The sequence below is a fragment of the Myotis yumanensis genome, unplaced genomic scaffold (assembly GCF_028538775.1).
Source record: "Myotis yumanensis isolate MYYU_CA2020_CCGP unplaced genomic scaffold, mMyoYum1.0.hap1 SCAF_1, whole genome shotgun sequence".
Lineage (NCBI taxonomy): Eukaryota > Metazoa > Chordata > Mammalia > Chiroptera > Vespertilionidae > Myotis > Myotis yumanensis.
Window position 1 is genome coordinate 217,615,178 of NW_027223752.1, and position 20,072 is coordinate 217,635,249.

Consider the following 20,072-nt stretch of genomic DNA (forward strand, 5'->3'; position numbering starts at 1 on the left):
TAAGGTCTTTAAAGAACTGCTTAGAAGCCCTCGAAAAGACTGGTAAGACCGCCGATAAATGTAGTGAGATCCTCAAGAAATCTAATGAGACCCTCGATGTTGTGATAAAGGACCAACTAGAAATTAAGCATACACTGACTGAAATAAAGAATATTATACAGACTCCCAACAGCAGACCAGAGGGTCGCAAAGATCAAGTCAAAGATTTGAAATACGAAGAAGCAAAAAACACCCAACCGGAAAAGCAAAATGAAAAAAGAATCCGAAAATATGAAGATAGTGTAAGGAGCCTCTGGGACAGCTTCAAGCGTACCAACATCCGAATTATAGGGGTGCCAGAAGATGAGAGAGAGCAAGATATTGAAAACCTATTTGAAGAAATAATGACAGAAAACTTCCCCTACCTGGTGAAAGGAATAGACTTCCAAGTCCAGGAAGCGCAGAGAACCCCAAACAAAAGGAATCCAAAGAGGACCACACCAAGACACATCATAATTAAAATGCCAAGAGCAAAAGACAAAGAGAGAATCCTAAAAGCAGCAAGAGAAAGAAAATCAGTTACCTACAAGGGAGTACCCATACGACTGTCAGCTGATTTCTCAACAGAAACTTTGCAGGCCAGAAGGGAATGGCAAGAAATATTCAAAGTGATGAATACCAAGAACCTACAACCAAGACTACTTTATCCAGCAAAGCTATCATTCAGAAGTGAAGGCCAGATAAAGAGCTTCACAGATAAGAAAAAGCTAAAGGAGTTCATCACCACCAAACCAGTATTATATGAAATGCTGAAAGGTATCCTTTAAGAAGAGGAAGAAGAAGAAAAAGGTAAAGATACAAATTATGAACAACAAATACACATCTATCAACAAGTGAATCTAAAAATCAAGTGAATAAATAATCTGATGAACTGGTGATTGTAATAGAATCAGGGACATAGAAAGGGAATGGACTGACTATTCTTGGGGGGGGGGGGGGAGAAAGGGGTGTGGGGGTGAGTGAAGAGATTAGACAACAATCGTGCACCTATGGATGAGGACAGTGGGTGGGGAGTGAGGGCAGAGGGTGGGGTTGGAACTGGGTGGAGGGGAGTTATGGTGGGAAAAAAGAGTAACTAATGTAATAATCTGAACAATAAAGATTTAATTAAAAAAAAAAAGAAACAAACAAACAAAAAAAACAAAATACATAATTTAGAAAATACTAGTAGCTTTGCTCATAATGAAAATGATGTATAGAATTTGAAAGTAAAGCAAATGTGTAGACTTTTACCAATTTATCGATTATTAGAGTAATTCACTATCTATAGACACAATTTAAAAAAAAATGCTCTTATCCTACAAGCCACTCCCCTGTTAAGAAGCCTTAAGCAGTTCTGCATTGCCTGCCAGTCTTTAGTGCACTCAACTAAGCATTCACGGTCTTTCACAATATGGCACCATTGGCCTTCCAGCATTACCTCTGGAACTCCTCAGGCCACACCCATTTCCAGCCAATCTGGATTTTTCACTATTTTCTAAACATGCCTATATCGTTCTGTTTCTATGCCTTTGCACGTCTTATTTGCCCCAGGTGGCTTGCCTCCATGCCCATCGATATTTTGCAAAATTCTACTGATCCTTCAAAACTTATTTCATACACCACTTCCTCCATGAAGATTAAAAAAAAAAATCCAACTAAAGGTAACTACTCTGTTCTTTCACTTTCTATAGGACCTTCAACCTCTTGGATGAGTCTGCTCACTGTATGCCCTGGATGACAGTAACTTATTTATATAACATTCTCTCCATTAGACTGTAAACTCGGAGGGAGGAAGGGCCCTGGCTTCATCATTGTTTACCTACATGTTGTATTTCTTCACACGCTGACTTACATTGAGGTGGTACGTTGCATGTCTTTAAAAAAAATTGACATATCGCCGAAACCGGTTTGGCTCAGTGGATAGAGCGTCGGCCTGCGGACTGAAAGGTCCCAGGTTCGATTCCGGTCAAGGGCGTGTACCTGGGTTGCGGGCACATCTCCAGTGGGAGATGTGCAGGAGGCAGCTGGTCGATGTTTCTCTCTCATCGATGTTTCTAACTCTCTCTATCTCTCTCCCTTCCTCTCTGTAAAAAATCAATAAAATATAAAAAAAAAATTGACATATGATGTTAAAAACATCCTATGTTCAATGAGGGTCCACCTTGAGTATAATTATACAGAGATGTGTAAGACATGGTCCATTTACCCAAGAACCTTCTAAGATGAAAATGAACAATATCCAGAGACAGAGTAAGAATTTTACAAGCTCTAAGCATAGTAAAGATCATGTATCAGAATAAAAACAACTACTATAAAAAAGACACTTCAAAGAAATTCTATTTTTTTCCTAGGATGATTTTTTGAAATAATAAATTCTTTCAAAAGAAAGTATTTTTGGCACACTTGCTTTGCCGGTGCCTTAGGTGCATGACTAATTTGTTGGACAAGCTAGCATTAACATTACATTGGGTTGTACGTGTTGAGGACCCAATGACTGGTACCGCTAATCAGTGCTAAGCATCATGGGAGCTTGGGAGAAAAAGACATCCCAGTGGGATTGGGCTGCCAAGAAAGAGTTTATGGAAAAATGGGGCCATGAGAAATTAGTTAGGCAAAGAGGAAAGTTTTAGTAAAAGCAAAAGGGTAGTGCTCTGACTGGCGTGGCTCAGGTGGTTGAACACCATCCAGTGCACTAAAAGGTCGCTGATTTGATTCCCTGTCAGGGCACATACTCAGATTTTGGGTTCCATCCCCAGTTCAGCGGCATACAGGAGGCCAACTGATCAATGTTTTCTCTCACATTGATGTTTCTCTCCCTCTTTCTCCCTTTCCCTCCCCCCTTTCTCTAAAAATCAATAAAAAATATTTAAAAAATAAATTGAAAAAAGCAAAAGGATAGCAAAGAATACGACTTGTGTAAAAACACAATGGAGGGGACCCATGTTGCGGATATGGGGGATGGATTTGGTATACGTGACCAACTTACAGAGGCTCTTGAAAACAGGCCCAGAAGACCAAACATGGCATGATTTGGTAAAGAGAGTAGGTTGTTGAGCAGTGAATGATAGCATGATGGCAATATATTTGAAAGACTCACCTGCTAGTAGTCATCAGGGAACATGAAAAGGGTTAGGTACAGAGAGACTTGCTAAGGTTAACACTTTGAATTAAGTGAAGTGATGAAAGAGCCTGGTGTGTGGTCCCATCTAAGGGAATCCAGAGGAAAAAACAAATTTGGAAATCTACTTTCTCAAGCTTTCATTGATTTTCAAGTTAAACATTACTTTCTACTATCCCTAGTTTCTCTTAGCACATTGGTTTATGCATGTATTATATATAATGCCCTGAAAAAATTTTGTTGCCTCAGTACCTGTTTCCTTACATGTAAAATGACAATTAAAAGTAACTTTTCCAGAGAGTAATTAGGATCAAGTGAAAGAACACAGTAGAGGATCTAGCACAGTGGTTGGCACAAACTACAATTTCAACAGGGTTAGCTAAGATTTTTTTCATTTGTTATCTTCATCATCAACATTATCATCATCATCTCTTAGTCAGTTTTCTACCTGCCTTCCCCCGCCGCCCCCCACCCCCCACTACACTGGAAGTTCCTTGATTCAAATGATTGCATCTCATTATCTTTGTTTCTTCAAAAAGGAATTCAAAGTAGGATTTTTGCTATGTACTGAATTGTAAGAGGAAAAATGCCAGAAATCCATGAAAGCAGGGATCTGTGTTACAAAAGAAGGAATATTAAATTATTCTTATTTTTGGAGGCAGACAGACAGGAAGAATGGTGGTTCCATAAACAGGGGAGCTGGAAGGAGAACTGTGTGCAGTATTTGAGAGATCCTAAATTCAGCATTTAGCTTACTGAGTTGATATGATGGATGTGGAGAAGAGTGGCAGAGAGAACAAATGTACCCAGCCACCTTCCATTAAAAGAAAAAATGGGCATAAACTTATAGAGCAAAAAAGGAGATAAAACAGAAAGTCCATGAATGTGCCCTCACCAGTTTGGCTCAGTGGATAGAGCATTGATTGGCTTGCGGACTGAAGAGTCCAGGGTTCGATTCTGGTCAAAGGCACATGCCCAGGTTTCAGGCTTGATCCCTAGTAGGAAGCATGCAGGAGGCAGTCACTCAATGATTCTCTCTCATCATTGATGTTTCTATCTCTCTCTCCCTCTCCCTTCCACTCTGAAATCAATAAAAATACATTTAAAAAAGTCCATGAGTGTGCAGTAACGGATCTAGTAAATCAGCAATGTAGATAACCAAGGACTAGCTGAACATAGACTGTAGAATCTTTAAAGGCATCATGAAGGTGGGAATGAAGAGGGAAGGGCTAAAAACAGGACAGTTTGGAAGGTGTTTAAGAAGCAGTTGGGCCCTGGCTGATTTGGCTCTGTGAATAGAGCGTCAGACTGCAGACTGAAGGGTCCCAGTTTCGATTCTGGTCAAGGGCACAGGCTCGATCCCCAGTTGGGGGCGTGCAGGAGGCAGCCGATCAATGCTTCTCTCTCATCATTGATATTTCTATCTCTCTCTTCCTCTCCCTTCCTCTCTGAAATCAATAAAAATATATTTTTAAAAAAAGGAAGAAAGAAAGAGAGAGAGAGAGAGAGAGAGAGAGAGAGAGAGAGAGAGAAAGGAAGAAAGAAAGAAAGAAGTTGGTTCCTAAATCCTTTTCTGCACTCGAATTTCAGGTGGTTTCCACTCTCCATCTCAACTAAAGAATATAAGTATAGCATCTGGAAAGGGTAAAACAGGGGTTCTGGACCCGGAACACAGTAGGGAACACACAGCAAAGGGCAGGGGTACTGAACCCTAAACCAAGTGGTTAAGTGTGTAAATATGAAATGCTGAGACCCTCACCTGCTCCCTGCCCCTTCACTCTGGGATTGCTGGTAGCCGCCCTCTCGCCCTCTCCAGACATCTGAGGAAAGTCTCTCACAGGAGAGACAGAGATTGAAACCAACCAACCAATGAACAAGAAAACCTCTGGAAACAAAGAGGGAGAAGAAACAAAACAATGGACAATAATAATTTTCATCATGTCACTTGCATGCAAAAAGAATAAGAAACTGTTGAATAGTCTATTGAGAGCTTCCCCCTGGGGCCTCCCCTAAAATCTCCACCCTGAAAACCCTTAGGACAGAGGAACCACTGTGCTGTCTGTCCCAGGCACACTACCATTAGCTGCCTCACTCCCAAGCTCTAAAGGCCGTTCCTTTATCTCGATAACTTGTTTCCTAAACCCATTTTTTTAAGGAATTACTTTTCATACTCTATGATTTATCAAATAAATATTCTCTTACAAAAAAAGAACAAAAAACAAAAAGAACCAAACTATTAAAAAAATCAGAGAACAGCAACAAAAAAAGCTCTTGGAAATTAAAACAAAACAGCAAAAATGAACTTTTAAATACAGAATCCAGGAGAAAAAGGTGAAGAAATCTCACATAAAGTAGCAAAGGAGATAAAGACGTGGAAAATGAAATAGAAAAGATAAAAACATTAGAGGACCATTCAGGAGGTCCAATATCCATATAATTGGAGTTCCCTAAAGAGAAAGCAAACAAAGGGTGGGGAAAACTTTGTCAACAAAATAATATAAGAAACTCCCTCATAACTAAAGGACACGAGTTTCTAGATGAAAGCACTGACCAACACAGTGGATAAAAATAGACTCAAGTCAAGATACAACATTGTGATATTTCAGTTGTAAGTATACAGAACACTGAACAAATGGGAAAAAAAGGCCATTTGTTACCTCCAGTGAAAAATAAAGATCTTACAGGCTTCCAGGAAAAAAAAAAGAGAAAGAAACAAAACCCCAGATCATATACAAACATAGGCTGGGGATCAGAATAATTTCAAACTTATTAATAACACAAACACACACACACACACACACACACACACACACACATCAATCCAAACCTGGCCAAACTACCAATTAAGTGAGAGGGCAGGTTAAATATATTTTCAGATATATAAAACATCCATCCATATATCTTCTCCCTCCTGAGAAGAAGGCTATTGGACAATGTAACAAGCAAATGAAGAGAGAATCCAGGAGGAGAAGGCAAGAGAAATAGGAAATGGAGCACTAAACACAGGAGAGAGACCAAAGTGTCCCCAGGATGATGGTGCCCAGAGATCTCAGAATGCCAGCAGTGTGCACAGGGAAAGGGCAGCTCATTCAGCTGGAGAAGGTAAGAAGGTACTGGGCAGTTTTCTATCCCCTGCACCACCATTCATTTAGAGCAGCAATTCTCAACCAGGGTGCTGCAAGAACCTTTACAACATGCAATAGGTGACTGTTTAGTCAGGGGCACTGACCTCTTTTCCCTTAGGTCGTCAAATTAAAAAATGACAACAGCCAACACAATAGCGTTCTGGTGTGAATGAATAAAAATTATACTTTTTTTGGGGGGGTCAGATCAGCAAAAAGTATAATATGTTTTTTGGTGCGCCACAGAATTTTAGTAATTAGCTTATGTGTGCCATGAGATGAAAAAGGTTGAAAATTGCTGACTGAGAGAAATAATATTTAGAGGCAAACAACCAAAATAATCAGCTAAAAAGTGATTTCCTTTGAGGAAAGTGATCAGTCGGAGCTTCATTTGAAGATTTGGAAATCGAGCCAGTCATAACAGCAATGCCCCGAGGAAGGGTAAACCAGATGATAGAAAGCCAGGACAATAATGCTTGTGAAAAATACCAACTCACATCCCTTTAACCTACATTAATTATTCAACTTCTAGCACTGTGGGCCCGGCCAGGTGCTCATAAATGATCATAACGGGATGAGTAAGACAGAAAGTTTACAACCCAGTGAGGTAGCCAAAACAGAAACAAACAATTATGATCCAGTGATATAAGTGAGTTCATAGGCAAAGTGTAATAAAAATGTGGGCACCAGCAATCAACCTTCCAGAGTCCTCTAAGGCTGCACAGTCCAATATGCAAACTCCCTGCCAACGAGCCACATGTGGCTAGTGGCTACCGTAGTGGACAGTGTAGACCGGTGGTCCCTAACCTTTTCTTGGCCATGCCCCACCTGAGCATCTCTAAAATCCTGAGGCCCCCACCCTGTGACATATATAATTCTTATTATTCAAAAAGTGAACTCCTATTCACATGGAGGAAGGCTAAAGGCCATTCACTTGGTCTAAACAAGCTTCCAAAGAACATAGCAACCATGAAAGAGAAACATAAAAGAACGAAAGGACAGTTGAAGTACTGAGGGAGAAATCACTAAGAAATTGTTAAAAAAATGTAGTGATATGAAAAAATTGCAAATGAAGTTTCAAAGCATGTAATAGAGAACTGAAATGCATAAATATGTCACAATATATGTTTATATACTGTATGTGAGGCCCCTAGAACAATAAGAAATGCAAAAAAATTCACTGTTAATAACTCATTCTCAAACTGCCCCCCCCCCCCCTTAAAAATCAAATTTGCTCCCTTGTGGGGCATGTGCCCCATGTTGGGAACCACCGGTGTAGACCTAGAGCATTTTCTTTACACAGAAAGTTCTATGGGATGGTGCTGGTCTAGAGGTTCTTTAAAAAAAAAAATTACATTTTTATTTTTCAATTACAGTTTACATTCAATATTATTTTGTGCTAGTTTCAGGTGTACAGCAATCATATTTCACAAAGTGTCTCCTCAATATTTCAAGCACCCCCTGGCACAGTACATAGTTCTTACAATATTATTATGTTCCCTAGGCTGCACTTTATATCCTCATGACTATTTTGTGACTGTCACTTTATACTTCGTAAACCCTTCCCCTTTTCACCCAGCCCCCCAATAGAGATTCTAAAGTGGGGAGATATTTTTTGCAGCGTATTCAAGTACAGTAAAGGCCTGAGGGGGTCACATTCCATGGATCTATTAGTAAACAGAGACTTACAGAGCTTGATGTTTAACCAGCTAAGTTATCTGCACAACCAATGGAATTTTCACTCTGCTAGAAATTTAGTTTTCAAGTGGGCCATCTGGAGCTAGGAAGGGGATTTCTCACATCTCCTGAGGCTGTTTGGCCACCCACAGATGTTGGGGGCAAATGCTGCTGGTGACCAGAAGTCTGGGAGTCTGTGTGAAAGCAGCTTTGCTTAGTGGAAAGGGGGGTGGTGGCGGGGGTGGGGGGGCGGGGAGGGAGTCCTGGAGAACTCAGAAGAGCCTGAATTTGAACGTTAGCCCCACTACTTATCGGCTGTGTGGCCATGAGCAAATCTCTCAACCTCCCTGGGCCTTAGTTTGTTCTAGACGTGAAGTGTACAGAAAATGCATGGATCAGGACAAGCAGGTGGCAGAGCACCAAATGGCAGCTGCCAGTCTTCTCGTGGTTCTTAATTTCCAACTTTCAAGAAATAGTGTGGCTGTTGCCCAGTGGTGTGGCTCAGGTTGAGTGTTGACATATGAACCAGGAGGTCACAGGGCACGTGTCCTGTTGCAGGCTGGATTCCCAGTGGGGAGTGTGCAGGAGGCAGCAGAGAGATGATGATTCTCTCTCATCATTGATGTTTCTTTCTCTCTCTCTCTCTCTCTCTCTCTCTCTCTCTCTCTCTCTCCTTCTCTCCCTCTCTCTGAAATTAAAAAAAGGAAAAAAAAAAGAAATAGGCTGGTGAAGAGGGGCCCCTCAATGGTGAGAGCTGGCTTTCCTCACCTCTCATTTCCTCTCATCACACCTCTGTTTTCTTTTTTATATATATACTAGAGGCCCCGTGCACAAAAATTTGTGCACTTGGGGGGGGGGGGAGGGGGGTCCCCCAGCCCGGCCTGTGCCCTCTCGCAGTCTGGGACCCCTCGGGAGATAACGACCTGCTGGCTTAGGCCTGCTTCCGGGTGGCAGAGGGCAGGCCCAATCCCTAAGTGCAGCCCCTGGTCAGGCTCAGAGCAGGGCCGATTGGGGAATTGGGGCGCCGCCCCGTCATGCACAGAGCAGGGCGGATCAGGAGGTTGCGATGCCACCCTCAGTCACACTCAGGGTAGGGCCGATTGGGGGGTTGGGGCACCGCCCCCTGTCACACTCAAGGCAGGGTCGATGGGGAGGTTGTGGCACCACCCCGTCATGCACAGAGCAGGGCCCATCAGGGGGTTGAGGAGCTCCCCCCGTCACTCACAGCGTAGGGCCGATAGGGGAGTTGGGGCACCGCCCCCTGTCACACACAGAGCAGGGCAGATCAGGGGGTTGGGGCGCTGCACCCTGTCAAACTCAGGGCAGGGCCAATGGGGAGGTTATGGCTCTACCCTTTCACACACAGAGCAAGGCCCGTGGAGGGGGGTTGGGGTGCCACCCTCTATCACCCACAGAGCAGGGCCGATCAGGGGGTTGGGGCGCCGCCACTGTCACACTCGGGGCAGGGCCGATGGAGAAGTTATGGCTCTACCCTGTCACACACAGAGCAGGGCCGATCAGGGGGTTGGTGCGCTGCACCCTGTCAAACACAGAGCCGCAGGGCAATCAGGGATTGGGGAGCTCCCCCCTATCAGGCACAGAGCAGGGCTGATCAGGGGGTTGGGGCGCCTTCCCCTGTCACGAACAGAGCAGGGCAGATAGGGAGGTTGTGGCCCCGCCTCCTGTCACACACAGAGCCGCAGGGCGATCAGGGGGTTTGGGCGCTGCCCCCTGTCACGCTGATCCCGGTGCCGGGAGGCATATTACCCTTTTACTATATGGGATAGAGGCCAAGTGCATGGGTGGGGGCTGGCTGGTTTGCCTTGAAGGGTGTCCTGGATCAGGGTGGGGGTCCCCACTGGGGTGCCTGGCCAGTCTGGGTGAGGGGCTGAGGGCTGTTTTCCGGAAGCGAGTGACTGAAGCTCCCAACCGCTCCTTTTTTTCTTTTTTATTCTGGGCCAGCTTTAGCTCTGAGGCCTCGCTGCTGAAAACATCAATACAATGTTGCGGTCTAGCTGGTTTCTGGGGTTTTGTTTAGCTTCTTATTTGCAACATAGTACATAGTTGCTTAGAGTTGCAGCTGAGAGGCCGGCAAGTGAGGCGGGGAACGTTGGAGTCTGCAGTCACTGGAGCAAGCAAGCCTCCCTGTTCGCTTCAGTGCCTGGCTGCCGGCCGCCATCTTGGTTGTCAGTTAATTTGCATATACTCACTGATTAGCCAATGAAAAGGGTAGCAGTCGTACGCTAATTACCATGTTTCTCTTTTATTAGTGTAGATATATTTTATTGATTTTTTACAGAGAGGAAGGGAGAGGGATAGAGAGTTAGAAACATCAATGAGAGAGAAACATCGATCAACTGCCTCCTGCACACTCCCTACTGGAGATGTGCCTGCAACGAAGGTACATGCCCCTTGACCGGAATCGAACTCAGGACCTTTCAGTCCGCAGGCCGATGCTCTATTCACTGAGCCAAACCGGTTACGGCACCTCTGTTTTCTTAAAGGAGCTTTCAGGGACCAGAAACTTAAGGGCCTATCACAGGAAGGGGTATTTCTGTGCAAAGAAGGGAAAAGGATGAAGGGGGCGGGGCAGTGGCATTTACTGGAGGGCCAAGGACATGCCAGACCCAATAGCAGGTATGGGATGTCCTTCTAGAAATCCTCCCAGTGTCTAAGGGGGAGTCAAAGGATTCGAGGAAGGCCATGGAGGGGAGGGTTTTTGGGTGGTAGAAAAGAAGGCAGGATGGGACATAAACCACAGGATGGGCTGGGTTACACGGGGAGAGGCATGCACACCAAGCTACGGGCCCCACTTGATGAGATTCCTAGTTCATAATAATAACTGGTAGCAACATGTCACATGGACTTACTGGTGGGTGAGGAGTAGCGCCGAGGGGCCTTTAAGCCCGCCCCCAAACCCTGGCTTATCCTCAGACAGGGATTTTTTAAAAAATATATATTTTATTGATTTTTTACAGAGAGGAAGGGAGAGAGATAGAGAGTTAGAAACATTGATGAGAGAGAAACATCAATCAGCTGCCTCCTGCACACCCCCCACTGGGGATGTGCCCGCAACCAAGGAACATGCCCTTGACCGGAATTGAACCTGGGACCTTTCAGTCCACAGGCCGATGCTCTATCCACTGAGCCAAACCAGTTATGGCCTCAGACAGGGATTTACTCGGTGTTTTTACCACACAGCGGCCAGTCCATCTCTGTTCCCGCCTTTAACTTTCCTGGGAAGAAAAACAAAGTTTCTTTCCAAGTGGAGTTAAGTTCTAAATATGATAAGCCCCGAGTTGGCCCCAACACTGCTTGCAAGCATTAGCTTTCCCTTGTAATTTGTAAATGTATTCAGGCTTGTTTTCGGGTTTTCTTTTATGGGTCCCCTCCCACCCCCACCCCAGGCAGGGCCAGTCTCTGAATAGAAAGAAAAGGTCCCCAGCTGGGCTCCTTTCTTGGAACAAGCTTTGCAAGCCTCGCAACATCTTCCTTGGATACGGGTCAGCTGGGGGCCCTCCCTGTCCTCCAGGAGGAATTCCTGCCGGCGTCGGCACAGGGGCCCCTTTGTTGTCCGAGGTTGTGAGAAGTTAACCACGGCTTCGCACGAGGAAATATCTTTTCCTTGTGTGAAGGAATGATCAAAGAGGAATGTCACTTTAACCAAGGAAAACAAAGCCGTGATTTATACCGAGAATCGCCCCAGAGAAGAAAGAGCCTTGTGCCTGCCGTAGAGCACAGAAATCTGCAGGACAGGGTGTAAAACGCACTCGTCTTCTGATGGACTTTAAAGTGTAGTCCTTAGTGTATGTCAAAGTGTTCAGTCTTCTTTTAAAATATAAAACCTCCTTCTCTTGTGCATCTGCCCTGCTCACAAATATCTCCAATCTTTCCCCAATGCTTAACGTGAAACCTTTCCTCATTAAAGAGAACATGTATATGTGTGTGCATATCTTTATATATAATATACATACATACAAATACATGCAATTATACACACATATGCACATGAACGTATAAGCACACGAAGTGTGGGGAAAGGTCATCCCTAACCATAGCAACCTAACCTCGTGCTAGGGGTTACATTTTTTCCCAGGATTTGTTTCAGTTTGTCCATCTACTTACCAGTTTCACACAATATATAAACAACTTCACATCCTGCCTCTTTCCGCCTAACAGGACGTCTCCAGCCTTTCCCATGACGATACAATGACTGGCTTAAACGATGGCAAATTATTCCGGGGTGAACCTCTGCCAGGGATCCAGTCCCCCTCCCCCCCCCGCCCCTCACCCCATAACTTCCCATGTTTAGGACTTCCCATGTTCGGTACAGTCACCCTCCTTGCACCTTCCAAGTTCAAAGTCTACGTTGCTGACTGTAAACATCACATGACTGTAATGTGTGTGATGATTTCCCTTTTCTTCTGCCATGAAGTGCAGGTGACCTGTGGGGCCCGCAGCTAGAGAGCAGCCAGGAGGCTGTTCCTTCATCACAAACCAGGAAATTCGGGATCCACAAAGCATTGCCGCTGTTCAGTCTCAGCACTCCAGGGATAGGAGCCAGGACAGCCTGGCCGGCAGAAACCCTCCTTCCCAAACAGTTAAAGACCCCGCACCAGGGACCACAAGGAACCGCACTTGAATTCTCCACTCCTAGTGCGTTCAGCTCTCAGCCAGGTGTCTCTCTTAGCGGCAGGGCCCGGGAACCATGGCTGACAACCGTCAGGTCAGGAAACTATAGCTGCTCCATTGCCCTTTGGGTATCGCCCGTCCTCTTTATGAAGTCCTCATTCTGTCAAATGTTCTCACATGTGCAGTATGAGACATTCCGCTCAGATGTGCAAACTATCTTCATTCCCAAGGGCAGGTGGGGGCGGGGGAGCAGGAGAGGCTGGAGGTTGCGGGGTGGGGTAGAGGCTGAACAGGGGACCTCATTGAGGTGAACTGGGCCCAGGTCGGCAGTGTAGTTAGTTACACTCAACAGATCTTCAAAACCAAAACTTGGGGCTCTAGCTCTGATGCATGAGTGTGAGTGTGTGAGTGTGTGACCGTGTGTGAGCGTGTGTGTGTGTGTGTGTGTGTGTGTGTGTGAGTGTGAGCGTGTGTGTCTGTGTTGGTGTGATGATATCTGATACTTGAATATCCACTATGTCAGTGGTCGGCAAACTGCGGCTCTCGAGCCACATGCGGCTCTTTGGCCCCTTGAGTGTGGCTCTCCCACAAAATACCACGTGCGGGCGTGCACGTACAGTGTGATTGAAACTTCGTGGCCCATGCGCAGAAGTCGGTTTTCGGAAAGGAGATAGACGAGACAAGTGTACAAGACGAGTGTGGATGGGAGAATTAGAAGGGGTACGTACCTAAGCGAATGTACCTCAATCAGATTGAGGACGTTTTTAGCAAAGGCCAGCTTAGGAGTACCCTAATTAAGTTAATAACAATGTACCTACCTATATAGTTTCAGTTTAAAAAATTTGGCTCTCAAAAGAAATCTCAATCGTTGTACTGTCGATATTTGGCTCTGTTGACTAATGAGTTTGCCGACCACTGCACTATGTGATTGATACTTTACACTCGCTATTTCCTAACTTCCCAACAACTGTGTGAAATAAGCATTATTAGCTCCATTTTATGAATAGCAAACCTAACTACCTCATATAAGGTTACACAATGAGTAAATGGGGGAACAAGGATTTGGAGTTCAAGCTTTCTCATGTACACCATGAAGTCCTCAACATGACAGGCTTTATGTCACTCTCTGTCAGGGTAGGCAGGGAAATCGAGAACATGGGCTACAGGAGGTCAGTTAGCCCTGGCTTCCCATTCACTTAGGGCCTCAAATGTAGACTCTTGACAACCATCTCCAAATACGAGCCCAGAACTATACTGACAGGATTGAAAAAAGGCAACGTTCACCACACAGAGCTTTGAACTTCAGCCCCATTTTTTCATAATAAATCACCCAGGTTTCCTGTGAACCAACACTTTATCTCAAAAACAGGAACATTCTGTCACCTTCATGCTTGGGTGCAACATTGCAATTTGCACATGGAAGCATTTAAAATATTCTCCCATTTTGATAACCCTGCTGTGTCATCATTTTAGTACTTTAATATACTGAGAGCCTCGAAAACAACACGAAAAGGTAATGCAAGCCTCTGTCAACCTCTGAGAGACCTTGATCTCATACTGCGGTTGCATGTTCACAAGTATCATGCAGAAGGAAATATTAGGGACAGACTTCTGTGCAGTTAGTTTGAGGGGAATTCTTGATGGGGTCTACTCTCACATACCCTTTGTAGAGATTCCATTATTTGTGATTCCTTAGGTAAGTATATCTTAAGAACCCTTAGAGCTGATATCTCATGGATTCCACACTTTGTATTGGCATGTAAGTAATCAATCTCCGCAGCTCTATCATGATGCCACCGGTGTTCCAGCTTCTGGGCCTGCCCTTGTCATGCAGGCAGGCAAGCTCCCTGCTGTCAGAAACCCATCCCTCTCAGCCATGAGTGACTGAGACCATATGTATTAACAGGAGGGACTGGAGCACCTCAACCACGTTGTCCCTGGCTAAATTTTTCTCAGTCTACAGTAAGATTTGTAAGAAACACCCTGGTTAATCTATCAGTTTTAGGAGAGAGAGAGAGAGAGAGGACAAATAAATGGCTATTAAACTGCTGTGAATGAAGACACAGCATTTGTGGTGTGGGAAGGCCCTAAAAAGACATTATTCTAACCCACATTGCTCCACTCTAAGCCACAACAAAAGCCCAAGAGACCAAAAACTTCATCAGGGTTTCCTTTCAGATCATTTCTGAAAAATTAGGTAAAAATAGACATCTCAAGAAGGTAGAGAACCTGACACATGCTTAATATCAAGACTAGAAAAAAAAAATTCTGCCTCATCAGCAGGAAAATGTGTATTGTGATTCCCACCATTACTTGGCAATCCATCTACTTTTCGAAGGGAGCCAAGAACTCTGTCGATATGATCTGTCTCCATCAGATGACTGTTCAAACCTGAGTCAAAAATAACTTGCCCAGTTATTATTTTCGTCCCTTCCACTCAACCATCCCTAATTCTACATCAGCACTTTTCCAGAAAATATCGGAAAGGTCTCTAGTTGTTTTTATTTCATTCATTCATTTATTCATTCACCCATTCATTTTCCCCATTAATAAATATTAGATAACCATCGGAGCATGATGGAACAGAGGGCAGTTCTCAATATTTTGTGTATTAAAGTTTGCTCAGAGAAAGTGAAAAATTCGGTCACAGAAAGTTTGCTAATTCTTAAGCTAAAATCAACAAAACAGCCCTACCTTCCACAGTGTGGAATGTAATAAGAAAACATAGTGTTGTAGCAACAGTCCGAAATCAATTAAGGGAGAAGTAAGTAACTAAGCATATAAAAATATGCGTGACAATCCACAGTTCACCGTGTTTCTAGAGAGTGGTACAGGTTAGAAGTAAAACAAAACCAGAAATTGATATGCTCTTATCCTACTTTTAATTCACTCAACTAAGTAAATACAAGACTGGTTTGAATTTCCAATTTGTCAATCCTTAATGTTTTCTTAGCTTGATATACTAACACATAAAATGTATTAACTTACTGTTCTGGGGGTGGGGGGAATCCTACTGCTTAAGCCAGAGATAGCTGGAAATGGAGTCTATAATCTTCTTTAGCAAAAAAGGGCACATGAACATATAAAAACAAAATGCATGACATTTCAGAGAAACTTATCTGTAACCTGCTTCTGGGTAGTTTGAAGACTTCTTGGCAGTATTCAATCTTGCTGGTGGACTAATGCAGAAAATTCAATGCCAGAAGTTGACATGCTTTTTAGCTCTTCTTTCTTTTTTTTTTGTTTTGTTTTTTAAATTACAGGATAAAGAGCTATATTCTGATTTCAACTATATTCAAAAGGTGCCAATGTTTTGGGAAAGGCATGAATTTGACTCTGTGGTTCTGGCCCGGGAAAAGTTTGCAGACCAAACCTCACAGGCAGAGGTGTGGTAGCAAATGTTTAACAACTGGTTCTACAGAAACAAAAATGTTTATTATTATAAATAAGGGACGTGTAATATGGTTTACAAATAAAGATTAAACAATACATTCTTTTTATTTGGACAAATTAATTTTCACAGGATGTTTTGAGTTTTTCTGGACTCCTCTATAGTCAATCTATGGTTGCAACTGACAAAACAAGTCTAGTTCTGACATGAATGTCAGTTGATATTTCATTTGCATTAACTAGTTGGATGAAAGTGAAACAATAAGCACAAATGGAATTTCACGTGCTTGTTAATGACATGAGCACATTCTTTGCTGAAACAGATAATTTTTTTTTTTTTAATTCTGGAAGAAAATTTTCCTCAGAAATTTTTTGTGTGTTATTCTCATGTAACAGCTAAAGACAGGCAACTTTTATGTTTAATTTGCATTAATGTTTTCTTCATCACATTCTTAAGCATAGTCAAGCGACATACATTAAGTTGAACCTGATTTATAGTCAATTTCCATGGTGTAAATACTCCTGTCATGGCTGATTTCAAGTGAGTAACATTAAGTCATAAACACAAAGTTGAAAAGAGGTGTATAGCCCAGCTGGTGTGGCTCAGTGTTGAGTGTCAACCTATGAACCAGGAGGTCATGGTTCGATCCAGGTCAGGACACATGCCCGGATTTCAAGCTCGATCCCCATTAAAGGGTATGCAGGAGGCTGATCAATGATTATCTCTCATCATTAATGTTTCTATCTCTCTCTCCCTGTCCTTTCCTCTCTAAAATCAATTTAAAAAAAGAGGTGTATAGTTGCACACCATTATACAATATTTCTACCACATAGATACAATAGCTGTAAAAAACATAGGAAACTAAAGTAATTAGTAATTGATGAGTTTTGAGTATTTATTAACTTTGTTTTTAATATAATTTGTTTGCCTATATTTTCATAGAATTTAAGTTTTTAATACCACCTCACAAAATTTCTGAAATTTCCCAGCCAGTTCAGGCAGGCTCCAGTACAAGGTTTCAGGGTTCTGAGCCTCAAGGATAAATTCATTTCCCAGACAATTTTCCCTCAGCCACACACCACTAACCTCCAATAACACTGACCCTACAGCCCAACTTCTCCTGCTATGAGTTAATCAATCTCAAGAAGTGGGATGTCTGGCATCAGGTTCCCAGTAGAGCATTAATACTTAGAGGAAAAAAAAATGACTTCAGCATAGTCATGTGACTTTGAGGCAGTCCTCAGTTGCCTCACCTGTAGAATGGGGACAGTACTTTTCCTAGGGCAACTATGAGGATTAGGGATAATGCAGTAAAGCTCCTGGAATAATTCCTCAAATACAGCAGGTGTGGAATAACTAAGTGCTTATCCTTAATATGATGGCAGAATCGCTGTAAAGATTCCTTTTGTGGAGACATTATGGGTCAGATGAACTGCAACAGAGAAGCAATTTCCTTTTTCTTTTTTAAATATATTTTTATTGATTTCAGAGAGGAAGGGGGAGGGAGAGAGAGATAGTAATATCAACGATGAAAGAGAATCATTGATTGGCTGCCTCCTGCACACCCTACACTAGGGATCGAGCCTACAACCCGAGCATATGCCAGGACCAGGAACTGAGCTGTGATCTCCCGGTTCATAGTTGACACTCAACAACTGAGCCACGCCAGCCGGGCCAGAGAAACAATTTTCAAACTTGACTGACTAACGAGTGGGTTTGAGAACAATCGGATTTCTTGAGTGTATGGAAGACTGTTTCCTGCCTCCCAAGGATCACTGTTTTCATTTTTTCTCAGGATAAATGGATGAATGAATGAATAAGGTAAATTTGTAACTGGAGTGTTGTAGCACTGACCCAAAGGTAACTTGCTCCAGTCAATATTTTACGTCAGAATCATGGGCTAGAATTTAGGAAAACTCATTTGCCACCTGTGAAATTGACGCAGACAACAGCCATTGGGGGGAGCATCTTGTTGAGATGACAAATTCTTTTAGTGTTTTTGATATTTTCAATGATATGTTGCCCTAAAATCTTTATCATAACTTTTGGGATTCTAGGCCTCTGTAAGATGATTTCTCCACCACCACCCCCTTGTTTTTGTTCAAGGGCGCATTAGGCCTGGCGGGTGTGGCTCAGTGGTTCGATTCCCAGTCATGGCACATGGCCTGGTTGCAGGCTAGATCACCAGTAGGGGGCGAGTAGGAGGCAGCCAATTGATGTTTCTCATCGATGTTTCTATCTCTCCCTCTCCTTTCCTCTCTCTCTAAAATCAATAAAAATGTATTTAAAGAAAAAAAATAAAAGGACACATTAACAACAACAACAAAAAACAATGCAAAACAACATAAACACAAAAAGGCTTACATTGTTTTTTTAATATGTGGAATAGGGGTAATCATGCCTCTATCACAGGCTTCCTTTCTCAAAGGAACTAAAGAAGCCAGCCCATGGAATGTGTCCAGCACACCGCCCGGGCCACACCGAATGGTAGCTGCTGCATGCAGCACACTGCATTCTCCCCTCCTTTCAAATCAACTCAAGGTTAGCGAGGGCAGGGGGGCACAGACAACACACCGAGAAGAGGCCGGCTTTCTCCTGTCTACTAAACGATCGATCGATCGGGTAAGCAGGCTGAATTGATCTGTTTTTCCTCCCGGGAGGAGATAGTATTTTCTTCTAAAAATAAAAGGAACAGCAGCCCGCTTGTGTTAGTTATTAACCAGATCAAATATCAAGGAAGTCGGAGATTCTAAGACCTCGCTTGTCCTTTTATTTATATACATTTATAAACCTTATAATTTATTCTGGATTTCAGGAACACCAAGGATTAATTGTCAAGCGATGGGCAATTTCAGCAAATACTAAACGATTCAAGCCCAGAAGGCATGACAGAGCCACCAGCAGTCAGCCTAGCCTTAAGTTATAAGATAATTATAGCACTTGATAAACACACAATATATGGATGATGCCTTGTAGAAATGTACATCTGAAACCTATGTAATTTTTAACAACCAATGTCACCCCAATAAATTCAATAAATATAATCCATAATCATATGACTGGGGAGAAAATACAAGGGAAGAAATACATATGAGTCTTAAAGCTAGAAATATTAAAAGAATTAATGGCTGTATTCTAAAGTACCTAGATTATCATAAATATATTTATGTAGCACATTATGGAAGACGATTTGATATGTTTCTGGGGAAACCACAGAATTTAGCCTAGAAACATATGAAAAGATGTTAAATTTAGCATCATTCTAATTCTGGGATTTGAGCTCTAGTTGCCATTCCTCATGTGTCATAAAAACTCAAGCTAGATTCCTGGGCAGGAAATGTTCTAAATTGAAAAATATATGATCAACCAAATATGACCAGTTGTCAGAATTAAAATCTCAAATGATGAACAGTGAACCAGATTACCTAAATTGATGTGTTAAGAGTAATAATAAATGGAGTGTGTGTGTGTGTGTGTGTGTGTGTATGCATGTCTATGTGCAAACTTAAGCTGAAACAAAGAAGTTTTTCTCTCCTGGGGGAATTTACATAATAATGTACACCAGGGCTTGAGTTCCTCAAATTATAGTGTTTTTAAATTTGAATACACATTGCTATGCAGTTCTATGTGAATCTGGAAAGAATGCAAAGTAAATTTCCAGTATCATCAGTCTTTCTCATTCCGTCGCAATCCCTCCCTTTCCCGGCTATAGTGAGCGAATTTCCTGCCTAGGAAAACGCTGAGGTGAATCGATAGGCCTTCTTCCTCTCTCTGGACAATTCAGTGTTTTATCTGTATTTTTCTCCTGAAGCGTTTTCTTACCTCACCGGGCTTGTGACGTCATCAGACCTACATTGGAGCTGTTCTGTTGGTCCTCCTCCTTTTGTTCTTCCCCAAAGAGGTGCTCCAAAAGCTTATATTCCAAGACTAAAATCCTAGCAGGTTCCCCGAACTTCACACAGTTGTGCAATGGTTAAAAACCAAACAGAAAGCCCAGCCCTGGGCCCTCCTGGTTGGGGTGTGGCTGCAGGTTGGCGGTGTGGCTGAGGGCTATTGCTTAACCAAACCAAACACTCAGCACTAACCGCTGCCCAGGTACAGTGATTACACA

General features: G+C 43.0%; 1 protein-coding gene across 8 annotated transcripts in view; it reads right to left on the reverse strand.

The window, feature by feature from the left end:
• The window catches only part of PGCKA1 (PDCD10 and GCKIII kinases associated 1), a 70,760-nt gene that overhangs the window by 14,744 nt on the left and 35,944 nt on the right, over positions 1 to 20,072 (reverse strand). For 2 of the 8 annotated variants that reach the window (XM_070398067.1, XM_070398121.1), the window contains exon 1: positions 19,784 to 19,915. The exons of the other annotated variants lie outside the window; for them this stretch is intronic. The gene's annotated coding sequence lies outside the window, so the exon portion shown is untranslated. Of the gene's footprint in view, positions 1 to 19,783; positions 19,916 to 20,072 lie in introns of those variants that run through there. 8 annotated transcript variants of the gene reach the window in all.